The following is a 16,316-nucleotide window of genomic DNA, read 5'->3' as shown; positions in this document are numbered from 1 at the left end:
CCCGGCACGCGCCGACACCGCACCGGGCAACCACCGCCACCTCACCGCCACACAGGCCCACGCCGGCCCCTGGTGACCCGGCCCGGGCCACCACTGGCCCCCAAGGGCACAAGCCGCGCCCCTAAAGCACACCGGCCCCCTCCCTGCGGGCCCTGGCCTCGGCTGCCCCGGCCAAACGGGCGACCGCCGGGGCACAAAAGGCACCAAAAGAGATGCCTACAGCACCCGGTATTCCCAGGCGGTCTCCCATCCAAGTACTAACCGGGCCCGACCCTGCTTAGCTTCCGAGATCAGACGAGATCGGGCGTTCTCAGGGTGGTATGGCCGTAGGCACCCACCGGCCCCTCCGCAGCGCCCTCGAGCACCCGGCAACGGCCTCCCGGCACGCGCCGACACCGCACCGGGCAACCACCGCCACCTCACCGCCACACAGGCCCACGCCGGCCCCTGGTGACCCGGCCCGGGCCACCACTCGCCCCCAAGGGCACAAGCCGCGCCCCTAAAGCACACCGGCCCCCTCCCTGCGGGCCCTGGCCTCGGCTGCCCCGGCCAAACGGGCGACCGCCGGGGCACAAAAGGCACCAAAAGAGATGCCTACAGCACCCGGTATTCCCAGGCGGTCTCCCATCCAAGTACTAACCGGGCCCGACCCTGCTTAGCTTCCGAGATCAGACGAGATCGGGCGTTCTCAGGGTGGTATGGCCGTAGGCACCCACCGGCCCCTCCGCAGCGCCCTCGAGCACCCGGCAACGGCCTCCCGGCACGCGCCGACACCGCACCGGGCAACCACCGCCACCTCACCGCCACACAGGCCCACGCCGGCCCCTGGTGACCCGGCCCGGGCCACCACTCGCCCCCAAGGGCACAAGCCGCGCCCCTAAAGCACACCGGCCCCCTCCCTGCGGGCCCTGGCCTCGGCTGCCCCGGCCAAACGGGCGACCGCCGGGGCACAAAAGGCACCAAAAGAGATGCCTACAGCACCCGGTATTCCCAGGCGGTCTCCCATCCAAGTACTAACCGGGCCCGACCCTGCTTAGCTTCCGAGATCAGACGAGATCGGGCGTTCTCAGGGTGGTATGGCCGTAGGCACCCACCGGCCCCTCCGCAGCGCCCTCGAGCACCCGGCAACGGCCTCCCGGCACGCGCCGACACCGCACCGGGCAACCACCGCCACCTCACCGCCACACAGGCCCACGCCGGCCCCTGGTGACCCGGCCCGGGCCACCACTCGCCCCCAAGGGCACAAGCCGCGCCCCTAAAGCACACCGGCCCCCTCCCTGCGGGCCCTGGCCTCGGCTGCCCCGGCCAAACGGGCGACCGCCGGGGCACAAAAGGCACCAAAAGAGATGCCTACAGCACCCGGTATTCCCAGGCGGTCTCCCATCCAAGTACTAACCGGGCCCGACCCTGCTTAGCTTCCGAGATCAGACGAGATCGGGCGTTCTCAGGGTGGTATGGCCGTAGGCACCCACCGGCCCCTCCGCAGCGCCCTCGAGCACCCGGCAACGGCCTCCCGGCACGCGCCGACACCGCACCGGGCAACCACCGCCACCTCACCGCCACACAGGCCCACGCCGGCCCCTGGTGACCCGGCCCGGGCCACCACTCGCCCCCAAGGGCACAAGCCGCGCCCCTAAAGCACACCGGCCCCCTCCCTGCGGGCCCTGGCCTCGGCTGCCCCGGCCAAACGGGCGACCGCCGGGGCACAAAAGGCACCAAAAGAGATGCCTACAGCACCCGGTATTCCCAGGCGGTCTCCCATCCAAGTACTAACCGGGCCCGACCCTGCTTAGCTTCCGAGATCAGACGAGATCGGGCGTTCTCAGGGTGGTATGGCCGTAGGCACCCACCGGCCCCTCCGCAGCGCCCTCGAGCACCCGGCAACGGCCTCCCGGCACGCGCCGACACCGCACCGGGCAACCACCGCCACCTCACCGCCACACAGGCCCACGCCGGCCCCTGGTGACCCGGCCCGGGCCACCACTCGCCCCCAAGGGCACAAGCCGCGCCCCTAAAGCACACCGGCCCCCTCCCTGCGGGCCCTGGCCTCGGCTGCCCCGGCCAAACGGGCGACCGCCGGGGCACAAAAGGCACCAAAAGAGATGCCTACAGCACCCGGTATTCCCAGGCGGTCTCCCATCCAAGTACTAACCGGGCCCGACCCTGCTTAGCTTCCGAGATCAGACGAGATCGGGCGTTCTCAGGGTGGTATGGCCGTAGGCACCCACCGGCCCCTCCGCAGCGCCCTCGAGCACCCGGCAACGGCCTCCCGGCACGCGCCGACACCGCACCGGGCAACCACCGCCACCTCACCGCCACACAGGCCCACGCCGGCCCCTGGTGACCCGGCCCGGGCCACCACTGGCCCCCAAGGGCACAAGCCGCGCCCCTAAAGCACACCGGCCCCCTCCCTGCGGGCCCTGGCCTCGGCTGCCCCGGCCAAACGGGCGACCGCCGGGGCACAAAAGGCACCAAAAGAGATGCCTACAGCACCCGGTATTCCCAGGCGGTCTCCCATCCAAGTACTAACCGGGCCCGACCCTGCTTAGCTTCCGAGATCAGACGAGATCGGGCGTTCTCAGGGTGGTATGGCCGTAGGCACCCACCGGCCCCTCCGCAGCGCCCTCGAGCACCCGGCAACGGCCTCCCGGCACGCGCCGACACCGCACCGGGCAACCACCGCCACCTCACCGCCACACAGGCCCACGCCGGCCCCTGGTGACCCGGCCCGGGCCACCACTCGCCCCCAAGGGCACAAGCCGCGCCCCTAAAGCACACCGGCCCCCTCCCTGCGGGCCCTGGCCTCGGCTGCCCCGGCCAAACGGGCGACCGCCGGGGCACAAAAGGCACCAAAAGAGATGCCTACAGCACCCGGTATTCCCAGGCGGTCTCCCATCCAAGTACTAACCGGGCCCGACCCTGCTTAGCTTCCGAGATCAGACGAGATCGGGCGTTCTCAGGGTGGTATGGCCGTAGGCACCCACCGGCCCCTCCGCAGCGCCCTCGAGCACCCGGCAACGGCCTCCCGGCACGCGCCGACACCGCACCGGGCAACCACCGCCACCTCACCGCCACACAGGCCCACGCCGGCCCCTGGTGACCCGGCCCGGGCCACCACTGGCCCCCAAGGGCACAAGCCGCGCCCCTAAAGCACACCGGCCCCCTCCCTGCGGGCCCTGGCCTCGGCTGCCCCGGCCAAACGGGCGACCGCCGGGGCACAAAAGGCACCAAAAGAGATGCCTACAGCACCCGGTATTCCCAGGCGGTCTCCCATCCAAGTACTAACCGGGCCCGACCCTGCTTAGCTTCCGAGATCAGACGAGATCGGGCGTTCTCAGGGTGGTATGGCCGTAGGCACCCACCGGCCCCTCCGCAGCGCCCTCGAGCACCCGGCAACGGCCTCCCGGCACGCGCCGACACCGCACCGGGCAACCACCGCCACCTCACCGCCACACAGGCCCACGCCGGCCCCTGGTGACCCGGCCCGGGCCACCACTGGCCCCCAAGGGCACAAGCCGCGCCCCTAAAGCACACCGGCCCCCTCCCTGCGGGCCCTGGCCTCGGCTGCCCCGGCCAAACGGGCGACCGCCGGGGCACAAAAGGCACCAAAAGAGATGCCTACAGCACCCGGTATTCCCAGGCGGTCTCCCATCCAAGTACTAACCGGGCCCGACCCTGCTTAGCTTCCGAGATCAGACGAGATCGGGCGTTCTCAGGGTGGTATGGCCGTAGGCACCCACCGGCCCCTCCGCAGCGCCCTCGAGCACCCGGCAACGGCCTCCCGGCACGCGCCGACACCGCACCGGGCAACCACCGCCACCTCACCGCCACACAGGCCCACGCCGGCCCCTGGTGACCCGGCCCGGGCCACCACTCGCCCCCAAGGGCACAAGCCGCGCCCCTAAAGCACACCGGCCCCCTCCCTGCGGGCCCTGGCCTCGGCTGCCCCGGCCAAACGGGCGACCGCCGGGGCACAAAAGGCACCAAAAGAGATGCCTACAGCACCCGGTATTCCCAGGCGGTCTCCCATCCAAGTACTAACCGGGCCCGACCCTGCTTAGCTTCCGAGATCAGACGAGATCGGGCGTTCTCAGGGTGGTATGGCCGTAGGCACCCACCGGCCCCTCCGCAGCGCCCTCGAGCACCCGGCAACGGCCTCCCGGCACGCGCCGACACCGCACCGGGCAACCACCGCCACCTCACCGCCACACAGGCCCACGCCGGCCCCTGGTGACCCGGCCCGGGCCACCACTCGCCCCCAAGGGCACAAGCCGCGCCCCTAAAGCACACCGGCCCCCTCCCTGCGGGCCCTGGCCTCGGCTGCCCCGGCCAAACGGGCGACCGCCGGGGCACAAAAGGCACCAAAAGAGATGCCTACAGCACCCGGTATTCCCAGGCGGTCTCCCATCCAAGTACTAACCGGGCCCGACCCTGCTTAGCTTCCGAGATCAGACGAGATCGGGCGTTCTCAGGGTGGTATGGCCGTAGGCACCCACCGGCCCCTCCGCAGCGCCCTCGAGCACCCGGCAACGGCCTCCCGGCACGCGCCGACACCGCACCGGGCAACCACCGCCACCTCACCGCCACACAGGCCCACGCCGGCCCCTGGTGACCCGGCCCGGGCCACCACTGGCCCCCAAGGGCACAAGCCGCGCCCCTAAAGCACACCGGCCCCCTCCCTGCGGGCCCTGGCCTCGGCTGCCCCGGCCAAACGGGCGACCGCCGGGGCACAAAAGGCACCAAAAGAGATGCCTACAGCACCCGGTATTCCCAGGCGGTCTCCCATCCAAGTACTAACCGGGCCCGACCCTGCTTAGCTTCCGAGATCAGACGAGATCGGGCGTTCTCAGGGTGGTATGGCCGTAGGCACCCACCGGCCCCTCCGCAGCGCCCTCGAGCACCCGGCAACGGCCTCCCGGCACGCGCCGACACCGCACCGGGCAACCACCGCCACCTCACCGCCACACAGGCCCACGCCGGCCCCTGGTGACCCGGCCCGGGCCACCACTGGCCCCCAAGGGCACAAGCCGCGCCCCTAAAGCACACCGGCCCCCTCCCTGCGGGCCCTGGCCTCGGCTGCCCCGGCCAAACGGGCGACCGCCGGGGCACAAAAGGCACCAAAAGAGATGCCTACAGCACCCGGTATTCCCAGGCGGTCTCCCATCCAAGTACTAACCGGGCCCGACCCTGCTTAGCTTCCGAGATCAGACGAGATCGGGCGTTCTCAGGGTGGTATGGCCGTAGGCACCCACCGGCCCCTCCGCAGCGCCCTCGAGCACCCGGCAACGGCCTCCCGGCACGCGCCGACACCGCACCGGGCAACCACCGCCACCTCACCGCCACACAGGCCCACGCCGGCCCCTGGTGACCCGGCCCGGGCCACCACTCGCCCCCAAGGGCACAAGCCGCGCCCCTAAAGCACACCGGCCCCCTCCCTGCGGGCCCTGGCCTCGGCTGCCCCGGCCAAACGGGCGACCGCCGGGGCACAAAAGGCACCAAAAGAGATGCCTACAGCACCCGGTATTCCCAGGCGGTCTCCCATCCAAGTACTAACCGGGCCCGACCCTGCTTAGCTTCCGAGATCAGACGAGATCGGGCGTTCTCAGGGTGGTATGGCCGTAGGCACCCACCGGCCCCTCCGCAGCGCCCTCGAGCACCCGGCAACGGCCTCCCGGCACGCGCCGACACCGCACCGGGCAACCACCGCCACCTCACCGCCACACAGGCCCACGCCGGCCCCTGGTGACCCGGCCCGGGCCACCACTGGCCCCCAAGGGCACAAGCCGCGCCCCTAAAGCACACCGGCCCCCTCCCTGCGGGCCCTGGCCTCGGCTGCCCCGGCCAAACGGGCGACCGCCGGGGCACAAAAGGCACCAAAAGAGATGCCTACAGCACCCGGTATTCCCAGGCGGTCTCCCATCCAAGTACTAACCGGGCCCGACCCTGCTTAGCTTCCGAGATCAGACGAGATCGGGCGTTCTCAGGGTGGTATGGCCGTAGGCACCCACCGGCCCCTCCGCAGCGCCCTCGAGCACCCGGCAACGGCCTCCCGGCACGCGCCGACACCGCACCGGGCAACCACCGCCACCTCACCGCCACACAGGCCCACGCCGGCCCCTGGTGACCCGGCCCGGGCCACCACTGGCCCCCAAGGGCACAAGCCGCGCCCCTAAAGCACACCGGCCCCCTCCCTGCGGGCCCTGGCCTCGGCTGCCCCGGCCAAACGGGCGACCGCCGGGGCACAAAAGGCACCAAAAGAGATGCCTACAGCACCCGGTATTCCCAGGCGGTCTCCCATCCAAGTACTAACCGGGCCCGACCCTGCTTAGCTTCCGAGATCAGACGAGATCGGGCGTTCTCAGGGTGGTATGGCCGTAGGCACCCACCGGCCCCTCCGCAGCGCCCTCGAGCACCCGGCAACGGCCTCCCGGCACGCGCCGACACCGCACCGGGCAACCACCGCCACCTCACCGCCACACAGGCCCACGCCGGCCCCTGGTGACCCGGCCCGGGCCACCACTCGCCCCCAAGGGCACAAGCCGCGCCCCTAAAGCACACCGGCCCCCTCCCTGCGGGCCCTGGCCTCGGCTGCCCCGGCCAAACGGGCGACCGCCGGGGCACAAAAGGCACCAAAAGAGATGCCTACAGCACCCGGTATTCCCAGGCGGTCTCCCATCCAAGTACTAACCGGGCCCGACCCTGCTTAGCTTCCGAGATCAGACGAGATCGGGCGTTCTCAGGGTGGTATGGCCGTAGGCACCCACCGGCCCCTCCGCAGCGCCCTCGAGCACCCGGCAACGGCCTCCCGGCACGCGCCGACACCGCACCGGGCAACCACCGCCACCTCACCGCCACACAGGCCCACGCCGGCCCCTGGTGACCCGGCCCGGGCCACCACTCGCCCCCAAGGGCACAAGCCGCGCCCCTAAAGCACACCGGCCCCCTCCCTGCGGGCCCTGGCCTCGGCTGCCCCGGCCAAACGGGCGACCGCCGGGGCACAAAAGGCACCAAAAGAGATGCCTACAGCACCCGGTATTCCCAGGCGGTCTCCCATCCAAGTACTAACCGGGCCCGACCCTGCTTAGCTTCCGAGATCAGACGAGATCGGGCGTTCTCAGGGTGGTATGGCCGTAGGCACCCACCGGCCCCTCCGCAGCGCCCTCGAGCACCCGGCAACGGCCTCCCGGCACGCGCCGACACCGCACCGGGCAACCACCGCCACCTCACCGCCACACAGGCCCACGCCGGCCCCTGGTGACCCGGCCCGGGCCACCACTGGCCCCCAAGGGCACAAGCCGCGCCCCTAAAGCACACCGGCCCCCTCCCTGCGGGCCCTGGCCTCGGCTGCCCCGGCCAAACGGGCGACCGCCGGGGCACAAAAGGCACCAAAAGAGATGCCTACAGCACCCGGTATTCCCAGGCGGTCTCCCATCCAAGTACTAACCGGGCCCGACCCTGCTTAGCTTCCGAGATCAGACGAGATCGGGCGTTCTCAGGGTGGTATGGCCGTAGGCACCCACCGGCCCCTCCGCAGCGCCCTCGAGCACCCGGCAACGGCCTCCCGGCACGCGCCGACACCGCACCGGGCAACCACCGCCACCTCACCGCCACACAGGCCCACGCCGGCCCCTGGTGACCCGGCCCGGGCCACCACTCGCCCCCAAGGGCACAAGCCGCGCCCCTAAAGCACACCGGCCCCCTCCCTGCGGGCCCTGGCCTCGGCTGCCCCGGCCAAACGGGCGACCGCCGGGGCACAAAAGGCACCAAAAGAGATGCCTACAGCACCCGGTATTCCCAGGCGGTCTCCCATCCAAGTACTAACCGGGCCCGACCCTGCTTAGCTTCCGAGATCAGACGAGATCGGGCGTTCTCAGGGTGGTATGGCCGTAGGCACCCACCGGCCCCTCCGCAGCGCCCTCGAGCACCCGGCAACGGCCTCCCGGCACGCGCCGACACCGCACCGGGCAACCACCGCCACCTCACCGCCACACAGGCCCACGCCGGCCCCTGGTGACCCGGCCCGGGCCACCACTCGCCCCCAAGGGCACAAGCCGCGCCCCTAAAGCACACCGGCCCCCTCCCTGCGGGCCCTGGCCTCGGCTGCCCCGGCCAAACGGGCGACCGCCGGGGCACAAAAGGCACCAAAAGAGATGCCTACAGCACCCGGTATTCCCAGGCGGTCTCCCATCCAAGTACTAACCGGGCCCGACCCTGCTTAGCTTCCGAGATCAGACGAGATCGGGCGTTCTCAGGGTGGTATGGCCGTAGGCACCCACCGGCCCCTCCGCAGCGCCCTCGAGCACCCGGCAACGGCCTCCCGGCACGCGCCGACACCGCACCGGGCAACCACCGCCACCTCACCGCCACACAGGCCCACGCCGGCCCCTGGTGACCCGGCCCGGGCCACCACTCGCCCCCAAGGGCACAAGCCGCGCCCCTAAAGCACACCGGCCCCCTCCCTGCGGGCCCTGGCCTCGGCTGCCCCGGCCAAACGGGCGACCGCCGGGGCACAAAAGGCACCAAAAGAGATGCCTACAGCACCCGGTATTCCCAGGCGGTCTCCCATCCAAGTACTAACCGGGCCCGACCCTGCTTAGCTTCCGAGATCAGACGAGATCGGGCGTTCTCAGGGTGGTATGGCCGTAGGCACCCACCGGCCCCTCCGCAGCGCCCTCGAGCACCCGGCAACGGCCTCCCGGCACGCGCCGACACCGCACCGGGCAACCACCGCCACCTCACCGCCACACAGGCCCACGCCGGCCCCTGGTGACCCGGCCCGGGCCACCACTGGCCCCCAAGGGCACAAGCCGCGCCCCTAAAGCACACCGGCCCCCTCCCTGCGGGCCCTGGCCTCGGCTGCCCCGGCCAAACGGGCGACCGCCGGGGCACAAAAGGCACCAAAAGAGATGCCTACAGCACCCGGTATTCCCAGGCGGTCTCCCATCCAAGTACTAACCGGGCCCGACCCTGCTTAGCTTCCGAGATCAGACGAGATCGGGCGTTCTCAGGGTGGTATGGCCGTAGGCACCCACCGGCCCCTCCGCAGCGCCCTCGAGCACCCGGCAACGGCCTCCCGGCACGCGCCGACACCGCACCGGGCAACCACCGCCACCTCACCGCCACACAGGCCCACGCCGGCCCCTGGTGACCCGGCCCGGGCCACCACTGGCCCCCAAGGGCACAAGCCGCGCCCCTAAAGCACACCGGCCCCCTCCCTGCGGGCCCTGGCCTCGGCTGCCCCGGCCAAACGGGCGACCGCCGGGGCACAAAAGGCACCAAAAGAGATGCCTACAGCACCCGGTATTCCCAGGCGGTCTCCCATCCAAGTACTAACCGGGCCCGACCCTGCTTAGCTTCCGAGATCAGACGAGATCGGGCGTTCTCAGGGTGGTATGGCCGTAGGCACCCACCGGCCCCTCCGCAGCGCCCTCGAGCACCCGGCAACGGCCTCCCGGCACGCGCCGACACCGCACCGGGCAACCACCGCCACCTCACCGCCACACAGGCCCACGCCGGCCCCTGGTGACCCGGCCCGGGCCACCACTGGCCCCCAAGGGCACAAGCCGCGCCCCTAAAGCACACCGGCCCCCTCCCTGCGGGCCCTGGCCTCGGCTGCCCCGGCCAAACGGGCGACCGCCGGGGCACAAAAGGCACCAAAAGAGATGCCTACAGCACCCGGTATTCCCAGGCGGTCTCCCATCCAAGTACTAACCGGGCCCGACCCTGCTTAGCTTCCGAGATCAGACGAGATCGGGCGTTCTCAGGGTGGTATGGCCGTAGGCACCCACCGGCCCCTCCGCAGCGCCCTCGAGCACCCGGCAACGGCCTCCCGGCACGCGCCGACACCGCACCGGGCAACCACCGCCACCTCACCGCCACACAGGCCCACGCCGGCCCCTGGTGACCCGGCCCGGGCCACCACTGGCCCCCAAGGGCACAAGCCGCGCCCCTAAAGCACACCGGCCCCCTCCCTGCGGGCCCTGGCCTCGGCTGCCCCGGCCAAACGGGCGACCGCCGGGGCACAAAAGGCACCAAAAGAGATGCCTACAGCACCCGGTATTCCCAGGCGGTCTCCCATCCAAGTACTAACCGGGCCCGACCCTGCTTAGCTTCCGAGATCAGACGAGATCGGGCGTTCTCAGGGTGGTATGGCCGTAGGCACCCACCGGCCCCTCCGCAGCGCCCTCGAGCACCCGGCAACGGCCTCCCGGCACGCGCCGACACCGCACCGGGCAACCACCGCCACCTCACCGCCACACAGGCCCACGCCGGCCCCTGGTGACCCGGCCCGGGCCACCACTGGCCCCCAAGGGCACAAGCCGCGCCCCTAAAGCACACCGGCCCCCTCCCTGCGGGCCCTGGCCTCGGCTGCCCCGGCCAAACGGGCGACCGCCGGGGCACAAAAGGCACCAAAAGAGATGCCTACAGCACCCGGTATTCCCAGGCGGTCTCCCATCCAAGTACTAACCGGGCCCGACCCTGCTTAGCTTCCGAGATCAGACGAGATCGGGCGTTCTCAGGGTGGTATGGCCGTAGGCACCCACCGGCCCCTCCGCAGCGCCCTCGAGCACCCGGCAACGGCCTCCCGGCACGCGCCGACACCGCACCGGGCAACCACCGCCACCTCACCGCCACACAGGCCCACGCCGGCCCCTGGTGACCCGGCCCGGGCCACCACTCGCCCCCAAGGGCACAAGCCGCGCCCCTAAAGCACACCGGCCCCCTCCCTGCGGGCCCTGGCCTCGGCTGCCCCGGCCAAACGGGCGACCGCCGGGGCACAAAAGGCACCAAAAGAGATGCCTACAGCACCCGGTATTCCCAGGCGGTCTCCCATCCAAGTACTAACCGGGCCCGACCCTGCTTAGCTTCCGAGATCAGACGAGATCGGGCGTTCTCAGGGTGGTATGGCCGTAGGCACCCACCGGCCCCTCCGCAGCGCCCTCGAGCACCCGGCAACGGCCTCCCGGCACGCGCCGACACCGCACCGGGCAACCACCGCCACCTCACCGCCACACAGGCCCACGCCGGCCCCTGGTGACCCGGCCCGGGCCACCACTCGCCCCCAAGGGCACAAGCCGCGCCCCTAAAGCACACCGGCCCCCTCCCTGCGGGCCCTGGCCTCGGCTGCCCCGGCCAAACGGGCGACCGCCGGGGCACAAAAGGCACCAAAAGAGATGCCTACAGCACCCGGTATTCCCAGGCGGTCTCCCATCCAAGTACTAACCGGGCCCGACCCTGCTTAGCTTCCGAGATCAGACGAGATCGGGCGTTCTCAGGGTGGTATGGCCGTAGGCACCCACCGGCCCCTCCGCAGCGCCCTCGAGCACCCGGCAACGGCCTCCCGGCACGCGCCGACACCGCACCGGGCAACCACCGCCACCTCACCGCCACACAGGCCCACGCCGGCCCCTGGTGACCCGGCCCGGGCCACCACTCGCCCCCAAGGGCACAAGCCGCGCCCCTAAAGCACACCGGCCCCCTCCCTGCGGGCCCTGGCCTCGGCTGCCCCGGCCAAACGGGCGACCGCCGGGGCACAAAAGGCACCAAAAGAGATGCCTACAGCACCCGGTATTCCCAGGCGGTCTCCCATCCAAGTACTAACCGGGCCCGACCCTGCTTAGCTTCCGAGATCAGACGAGATCGGGCGTTCTCAGGGTGGTATGGCCGTAGGCACCCACCGGCCCCTCCGCAGCGCCCTCGAGCACCCGGCAACGGCCTCCCGGCACGCGCCGACACCGCACCGGGCAACCACCGCCACCTCACCGCCACACAGGCCCACGCCGGCCCCTGGTGACCCGGCCCGGGCCACCACTCGCCCCCAAGGGCACAAGCCGCGCCCCTAAAGCACACCGGCCCCCTCCCTGCGGGCCCTGGCCTCGGCTGCCCCGGCCAAACGGGCGACCGCCGGGGCACAAAAGGCACCAAAAGAGATGCCTACAGCACCCGGTATTCCCAGGCGGTCTCCCATCCAAGTACTAACCGGGCCCGACCCTGCTTAGCTTCCGAGATCAGACGAGATCGGGCGTTCTCAGGGTGGTATGGCCGTAGGCACCCACCGGCCCCTCCGCAGCGCCCTCGAGCACCCGGCAACGGCCTCCCGGCACGCGCCGACACCGCACCGGGCAACCACCGCCACCTCACCGCCACACAGGCCCACGCCGGCCCCTGGCGACCCAGCCCGGGCTACCAAAGGCACACGAGTTACAGAAGTCATACAGGGCACACCTGTTTATGTCTGCTTCCACTCCGCTTCCGACGGTACCGCGGGTCCTTCTCCAGGTTTTTCTTTCCGGAAAGTATGTGCCGAGGACGCGGCTGAGCGAATCGTGGTCAGGGCCGGTCTGAGGCGCGAGCTGTTATGGTCGGTCTGGGTTTGGCGGGAACGAGGCCGTGTGGAAAGGGCGAGTGTTATTGGACAAGGCGAGGTCGGCGATTTCCGATTGGCAGATCCGTTGCCCTCCTCGTGTTTCGATTGGTGGCGCTTCAAGTCCCCAGCTGTGATCTCCCTCCCCTGCCCCAGAGTTCCTACCCCAGCAGTAGAGAATACGCCGTACATACAAACCCTATCCCGCCCCCACAGCCCCTATCCCCGCCCTACAGACCCTACCCCGGCTCACAGTACCTACTCCACCCAGTAGACCTTCCCCGGCCCACTGTCCCTACCTTGGCCAGCAGTCCGTATTCTGGGCTGCAATTCCTCTCCCAGCCCACAGACCGTACCCTGGCCCACAGTCCATATTGTGGCCCCGCAGTCGCAATTCCAACCCTACAGTCACTAACCCAGCCCTACAGTTACTGTCCCAAACCTACCGTGATTTCAGCTGCAGTCCTGTAGTCACTATGCCAACGTCACAGTGATTTCGGCTCCAGTTCCACAGGGTTTATTTTACCAGCTCCATCTTTGCATGTTCCCACTGCTCCCAGGTGAAGCTTCTCCTTGTTGTGGAAGGATCTTTAGTTTCACTCCAGAACTGTGAGGTTTCAACTTCAATTTTAGAATCCATATTCCAACCCCAGCCTGAAAAATGTTTTTTCCAGTTCTATCCCCAGAGTTGCTATCCCAGTACTATAGTGATTTCAGATCCATCCCTGAAGTTGCATTCCAGCCCAACAATCCCTGTACCAGCCCTACAGTCCATATCCCACCCTGCAGTCATTTTCTCTTTTTTTTTCTTCAGTTCTTCTTCAGTTTTGCATCTTCCCACCTCTTCCAGGTGAAGCTGCTCCTGGGTCAGGCCTGGATCTTCTTTTCACATCCCCGTCTCTCTTGCTTCAGCTCCAGCTCTAGAATTTACATTCCAGCTCCAGCCTCTCATGGGCGGGAGTGGTAACTTCAGACAAAGTTAATTTAAGAAACCCTCCCATTGTGCCACAAGGTGCAGAAAAGGATTCCCTTGCTTTTTAAACTCCTTCTCAGAGAGAGGAGCCTGGGGCAGCTGGATTCAGTCCCAGCCCCAGACTTTGCCAACAACTTAAGTTTTACAGCTTCAACCCACAGGTTTTAATGACAGGAAATTAGATATATTTTGTAAGAATGAATTATTTCTTATGATAAATGATTACACAGAAATAACTCAATAAGAATTATTTATAAAAGCTGAAACTGTTATATTTCATTATATCAAAGCAATATTAAAGCTAGCAAAAAGATACCATTACTAGAGACTGATGTAACTCACCCATACCAACGACTGTGGACAAATCTCTTTCTTCTAACCTTTAGGACTATCCTTGGTGAGCATCTCTAAAACCCAATGCAAGAATCTGCACATACTCCAAGAGGAATATATTAGAACCACCTATATGGAAAGTGGACTGGACTTTTATAGTGTGGAGGAGGTGACCACCAGTGATATGCCTACATGTCAGTTTAGCGGTTTATCTGCCAAATTTTTGTCTTGTTATGAGCAGGTTGATTTGAGGCTGGTCTGCCAGACTGAGACATTATGCCAGATTTTTAGCATGATTCAACACCAAATACCAGCACATGATGCCCTTCTCAGCCCATCATCGGTAGCTTGCAGAACAGGGCATTGTTTGAGATGTTTGACCACATTTCAGGGCTGAACATCCTGTTACACAGCCCCACAGTCCCTATCCCAGCCCCACAGTGATTCTACCCCTAGATGCATGGGATTTATCCAGCTCCAGAGTTTTCATTGCTCCACATCAGTTTAGGTCTGGATTCAGCCCCAGGGGCTTCAATATATCCTCTGGCCTCAGCCACAGCTCTATAATTTTTACTTTAAAAACATCATATATCTAGTAATAGAATTTTTAAAAATACAATAAAATAAAAACATTACAATGCAACAGTATAAATAAATCTTAATACAACTAGGACAATGTAAAACTAAGAGAATAAATAATAAATAGAATCAGTAGAAAATGAACCTGGATCTAGACCCAAACTGATGTGGAGCAATGGAAATGGTGAGGCTGGAGGTGGATAAATCCCATGGGGAAGGGGATGGAGCTGGAGCTTGGGGGCTGCAGGAGCTGTCAGGGGAGTTCCAGCCCTCCCAGCAATGGTACCCACACAAGCTGGGAGTGGAGGTCTCAGGGCTGCTCCTGTGGCTTGGAAACAGCCCAGGGGCACCTTTTGGGGTGCAGAACAAGGGACCAAACCACTGTTTCTAGCACCTAATGCTGGCTGGGGGTCTTGTGGGCAGTGGGATGCAGGGCAAGGTGTGTGCTGCAGGCCAGGGCTCTTTTGCCCCCACAGTTGGGGCCCCATTGGGATGAGTCTGGCAGCTCCTAGAGATATTTAAGTGATGACAGTTACTGATTCATCACCTTGTCAACAGCACAGGAGAAAAGTCATAGCCAGGAGCAGCTTTTAGCCAGAGGCAGTGGAAAGCTGAGGAGCTGGAACTGAGGCAGTAGAGCTGGTGGTTACATAGAGAATGTGGGGCTTAGGGTGGAACCACTGTGGGGCTAGATAGGGGCTGTGGAGCCACGATAGGCACTGTAGGGCTGGAGCTGGAATATGGGTTCTAGAACTGAAGCTGAAATGAAGATCCTGCCTTGATCCAGGAGCAGCTTCACATGGCAGCATCAGGAGGATGTAAAGCTGGAACAGAAACATCAGAGCTGATGGAGCTTGTGGGGCTGGAACTGGAATCATTGTAGGGCTGAGACAGGACTGTGTGTCGCTGATAGGAATTATGGGGCCAGGATAACAACTGTAGGGATGGAGTTGGAATATGGGAAGAGAAGGCCATGCAAATCCCTGCCTTACCTTGCTTACTTTTCCCCTTTCCTTGCCTCTCCTACCCCTCCCTCGCGACATTCTCCCACCCATAGCCGTAGCCTTGAGCTCTACTTCCACCAGATGGCAGCCTGGCTTTGCAATTGCTCATTTCACCCTCAGCTACTCTTTTCCCTGGACACCCTGCAGGCACAGAAGCGCCTTGTGTTGTTGGGCTCGTTGTTCTTCAGGGTGGCCAGTGACCCAGGCAGACCTCCCCGCTCTCCTCCCCATTCCTCTCTGGGTGGAAGGTGCCACGTCTCTCCATCACAGACGTGAGAGCAATGCGGTGTGGGCACAGCACACATGCCACCCCTTCCACACAGCAGCCTACTCTCAGGCAGTCCTGGATATATAATAATATATCCGGGTAATATACCTGCAGTGGCCTTCCTGTGTCACATGCTGTGGTGAACCTGCAGCCGTCCTGAGCCTCCCGACCCTCGCTGGGACAGCCTAGAGCTGCCAGGCAGTATGTACGGGCAGGGTGGCTGCAAAAGGCTTCATCAGTCATTTTCTGAGTAGGTTTGGTGGGAATGAGCTTATCCAAGAGGGTCAACTGCAGGTCACCACATCAGAGAACTGCTTCCTACCTGCCCGGAGGTGTCAAACAGCCACATAACAGACGCTGGGACCGGTTCCCCGTGACGCACAGGCTCGGGCACGCGGGAGCCATAAGCAGGCGGCGTGTCCGAGCCCGTTCTTTTCTCTCCCCCTCCTCCCCGGTGGGTAAATCCCATCAGCCGCCACCCTAAACCGCCCCACGCCAGCCCTAATACCATCTCGGGTACGCCATCAGGCTCACATCACCAGGCGAGGGACTGACAGTCCTGTGAGGGACACCCCTGCAAGGGCCGGGGGACAGCAGAGGTGGCTTTGGGCACTGTCCTGGGAAGGGGGGCTGGGTGGCGGGAAGAGGCCGCCTGCTGCCCGCGTTCTCTGGGGAGGAGAGGGAATCCAGGCCTGAGCCGAGCTTTGTCCTGGGCTAATTTTAGACCAAAGAGGTAAGAGAGGGGAGGCGCATAGAAGGGCTTAAGGGGTCCCTCTGCCATGGTGCGGGGCACCA

General features: G+C 66.3%; 32 non-coding genes across 32 annotated transcripts; all 32 read right to left on the bottom strand.

Moving 5' to 3' along the window:
• Window positions 1–213: 213 nt before the first annotated feature.
• LOC132077934 (5S ribosomal RNA) lies at window positions 214–332 on the bottom strand. The gene has a single exon (XR_009419192.1). It is a non-coding gene; the product is annotated as a 5S ribosomal RNA (ribosomal RNA).
• A 259-nt stretch (window positions 333–591) lies between these two features.
• On the bottom strand, window positions 592–710 carry LOC132077933 (5S ribosomal RNA). The gene has a single exon (XR_009419191.1). It is a non-coding gene; the product is annotated as a 5S ribosomal RNA (ribosomal RNA).
• Window positions 711–969: 259 nt separating this feature from the next.
• LOC132077932 (5S ribosomal RNA) lies at window positions 970–1,088 on the bottom strand. The gene has a single exon (XR_009419190.1). It is a non-coding gene; the product is annotated as a 5S ribosomal RNA (ribosomal RNA).
• A 259-nt stretch (window positions 1,089–1,347) lies between these two features.
• On the bottom strand, window positions 1,348–1,466 carry LOC132077931 (5S ribosomal RNA). Its single transcript, XR_009419189.1, has one exon. It is a non-coding gene; the product is annotated as a 5S ribosomal RNA (ribosomal RNA).
• Window positions 1,467–1,725: 259 nt separating this feature from the next.
• Window positions 1,726–1,844, bottom strand: LOC132077930 (5S ribosomal RNA). Its single transcript, XR_009419188.1, has one exon. It is a non-coding gene; the product is annotated as a 5S ribosomal RNA (ribosomal RNA).
• Window positions 1,845–2,103: 259 nt separating this feature from the next.
• On the bottom strand, window positions 2,104–2,222 carry LOC132077929 (5S ribosomal RNA). The gene has a single exon (XR_009419187.1). It is a non-coding gene; the product is annotated as a 5S ribosomal RNA (ribosomal RNA).
• A 259-nt stretch (window positions 2,223–2,481) lies between these two features.
• On the bottom strand, window positions 2,482–2,600 carry LOC132077928 (5S ribosomal RNA). The gene has a single exon (XR_009419186.1). It is a non-coding gene; the product is annotated as a 5S ribosomal RNA (ribosomal RNA).
• Window positions 2,601–2,859: 259 nt separating this feature from the next.
• LOC132077927 (5S ribosomal RNA) lies at window positions 2,860–2,978 on the bottom strand. The gene has a single exon (XR_009419185.1). It is a non-coding gene; the product is annotated as a 5S ribosomal RNA (ribosomal RNA).
• Window positions 2,979–3,237: 259 nt separating this feature from the next.
• On the bottom strand, window positions 3,238–3,356 carry LOC132077923 (5S ribosomal RNA). The gene has a single exon (XR_009419183.1). It is a non-coding gene; the product is annotated as a 5S ribosomal RNA (ribosomal RNA).
• Window positions 3,357–3,615: 259 nt separating this feature from the next.
• LOC132077922 (5S ribosomal RNA) lies at window positions 3,616–3,734 on the bottom strand. The gene has a single exon (XR_009419182.1). It is a non-coding gene; the product is annotated as a 5S ribosomal RNA (ribosomal RNA).
• Window positions 3,735–3,993: 259 nt separating this feature from the next.
• On the bottom strand, window positions 3,994–4,112 carry LOC132077921 (5S ribosomal RNA). The gene has a single exon (XR_009419181.1). It is a non-coding gene; the product is annotated as a 5S ribosomal RNA (ribosomal RNA).
• Window positions 4,113–4,371: 259 nt separating this feature from the next.
• Window positions 4,372–4,490, bottom strand: LOC132077920 (5S ribosomal RNA). Its single transcript, XR_009419180.1, has one exon. It is a non-coding gene; the product is annotated as a 5S ribosomal RNA (ribosomal RNA).
• A 259-nt stretch (window positions 4,491–4,749) lies between these two features.
• LOC132077919 (5S ribosomal RNA) lies at window positions 4,750–4,868 on the bottom strand. Its single transcript, XR_009419179.1, has one exon. It is a non-coding gene; the product is annotated as a 5S ribosomal RNA (ribosomal RNA).
• Window positions 4,869–5,127: 259 nt separating this feature from the next.
• Window positions 5,128–5,246, bottom strand: LOC132077918 (5S ribosomal RNA). Its single transcript, XR_009419178.1, has one exon. It is a non-coding gene; the product is annotated as a 5S ribosomal RNA (ribosomal RNA).
• Window positions 5,247–5,505: 259 nt separating this feature from the next.
• On the bottom strand, window positions 5,506–5,624 carry LOC132077917 (5S ribosomal RNA). Its single transcript, XR_009419177.1, has one exon. It is a non-coding gene; the product is annotated as a 5S ribosomal RNA (ribosomal RNA).
• A 259-nt stretch (window positions 5,625–5,883) lies between these two features.
• Window positions 5,884–6,002, bottom strand: LOC132077916 (5S ribosomal RNA). The gene has a single exon (XR_009419176.1). It is a non-coding gene; the product is annotated as a 5S ribosomal RNA (ribosomal RNA).
• Window positions 6,003–6,261: 259 nt separating this feature from the next.
• Window positions 6,262–6,380, bottom strand: LOC132077915 (5S ribosomal RNA). The gene has a single exon (XR_009419175.1). It is a non-coding gene; the product is annotated as a 5S ribosomal RNA (ribosomal RNA).
• A 259-nt stretch (window positions 6,381–6,639) lies between these two features.
• LOC132077914 (5S ribosomal RNA) lies at window positions 6,640–6,758 on the bottom strand. The gene has a single exon (XR_009419174.1). It is a non-coding gene; the product is annotated as a 5S ribosomal RNA (ribosomal RNA).
• A 259-nt stretch (window positions 6,759–7,017) lies between these two features.
• Window positions 7,018–7,136, bottom strand: LOC132077912 (5S ribosomal RNA). Its single transcript, XR_009419172.1, has one exon. It is a non-coding gene; the product is annotated as a 5S ribosomal RNA (ribosomal RNA).
• A 259-nt stretch (window positions 7,137–7,395) lies between these two features.
• Window positions 7,396–7,514, bottom strand: LOC132077911 (5S ribosomal RNA). The gene has a single exon (XR_009419171.1). It is a non-coding gene; the product is annotated as a 5S ribosomal RNA (ribosomal RNA).
• Window positions 7,515–7,773: 259 nt separating this feature from the next.
• On the bottom strand, window positions 7,774–7,892 carry LOC132077910 (5S ribosomal RNA). The gene has a single exon (XR_009419170.1). It is a non-coding gene; the product is annotated as a 5S ribosomal RNA (ribosomal RNA).
• Window positions 7,893–8,151: 259 nt separating this feature from the next.
• LOC132077908 (5S ribosomal RNA) lies at window positions 8,152–8,270 on the bottom strand. The gene has a single exon (XR_009419169.1). It is a non-coding gene; the product is annotated as a 5S ribosomal RNA (ribosomal RNA).
• A 259-nt stretch (window positions 8,271–8,529) lies between these two features.
• On the bottom strand, window positions 8,530–8,648 carry LOC132077907 (5S ribosomal RNA). The gene has a single exon (XR_009419168.1). It is a non-coding gene; the product is annotated as a 5S ribosomal RNA (ribosomal RNA).
• Window positions 8,649–8,907: 259 nt separating this feature from the next.
• Window positions 8,908–9,026, bottom strand: LOC132077906 (5S ribosomal RNA). The gene has a single exon (XR_009419167.1). It is a non-coding gene; the product is annotated as a 5S ribosomal RNA (ribosomal RNA).
• Window positions 9,027–9,285: 259 nt separating this feature from the next.
• LOC132077904 (5S ribosomal RNA) lies at window positions 9,286–9,404 on the bottom strand. Its single transcript, XR_009419165.1, has one exon. It is a non-coding gene; the product is annotated as a 5S ribosomal RNA (ribosomal RNA).
• Window positions 9,405–9,663: 259 nt separating this feature from the next.
• On the bottom strand, window positions 9,664–9,782 carry LOC132077893 (5S ribosomal RNA). The gene has a single exon (XR_009419154.1). It is a non-coding gene; the product is annotated as a 5S ribosomal RNA (ribosomal RNA).
• A 259-nt stretch (window positions 9,783–10,041) lies between these two features.
• Window positions 10,042–10,160, bottom strand: LOC132077881 (5S ribosomal RNA). The gene has a single exon (XR_009419143.1). It is a non-coding gene; the product is annotated as a 5S ribosomal RNA (ribosomal RNA).
• A 259-nt stretch (window positions 10,161–10,419) lies between these two features.
• On the bottom strand, window positions 10,420–10,538 carry LOC132077870 (5S ribosomal RNA). Its single transcript, XR_009419131.1, has one exon. It is a non-coding gene; the product is annotated as a 5S ribosomal RNA (ribosomal RNA).
• A 259-nt stretch (window positions 10,539–10,797) lies between these two features.
• LOC132077949 (5S ribosomal RNA) lies at window positions 10,798–10,916 on the bottom strand. Its single transcript, XR_009419206.1, has one exon. It is a non-coding gene; the product is annotated as a 5S ribosomal RNA (ribosomal RNA).
• Window positions 10,917–11,175: 259 nt separating this feature from the next.
• Window positions 11,176–11,294, bottom strand: LOC132077937 (5S ribosomal RNA). Its single transcript, XR_009419195.1, has one exon. It is a non-coding gene; the product is annotated as a 5S ribosomal RNA (ribosomal RNA).
• A 259-nt stretch (window positions 11,295–11,553) lies between these two features.
• LOC132077924 (5S ribosomal RNA) lies at window positions 11,554–11,672 on the bottom strand. Its single transcript, XR_009419184.1, has one exon. It is a non-coding gene; the product is annotated as a 5S ribosomal RNA (ribosomal RNA).
• A 259-nt stretch (window positions 11,673–11,931) lies between these two features.
• LOC132077913 (5S ribosomal RNA) lies at window positions 11,932–12,050 on the bottom strand. Its single transcript, XR_009419173.1, has one exon. It is a non-coding gene; the product is annotated as a 5S ribosomal RNA (ribosomal RNA).
• Window positions 12,051–16,316: the final 4,266 nt, after the last annotated feature.

Source organism: Ammospiza nelsoni, chromosome 10, assembly GCF_027579445.1.
Source record: "Ammospiza nelsoni isolate bAmmNel1 chromosome 10, bAmmNel1.pri, whole genome shotgun sequence".
Taxonomy (NCBI): domain Eukaryota; kingdom Metazoa; phylum Chordata; class Aves; order Passeriformes; family Passerellidae; genus Ammospiza; species Ammospiza nelsoni.
The sequence above is the reverse complement of the archived record's forward strand: the minus strand, read 5'-3'. Positions and strand labels throughout refer to the sequence as shown.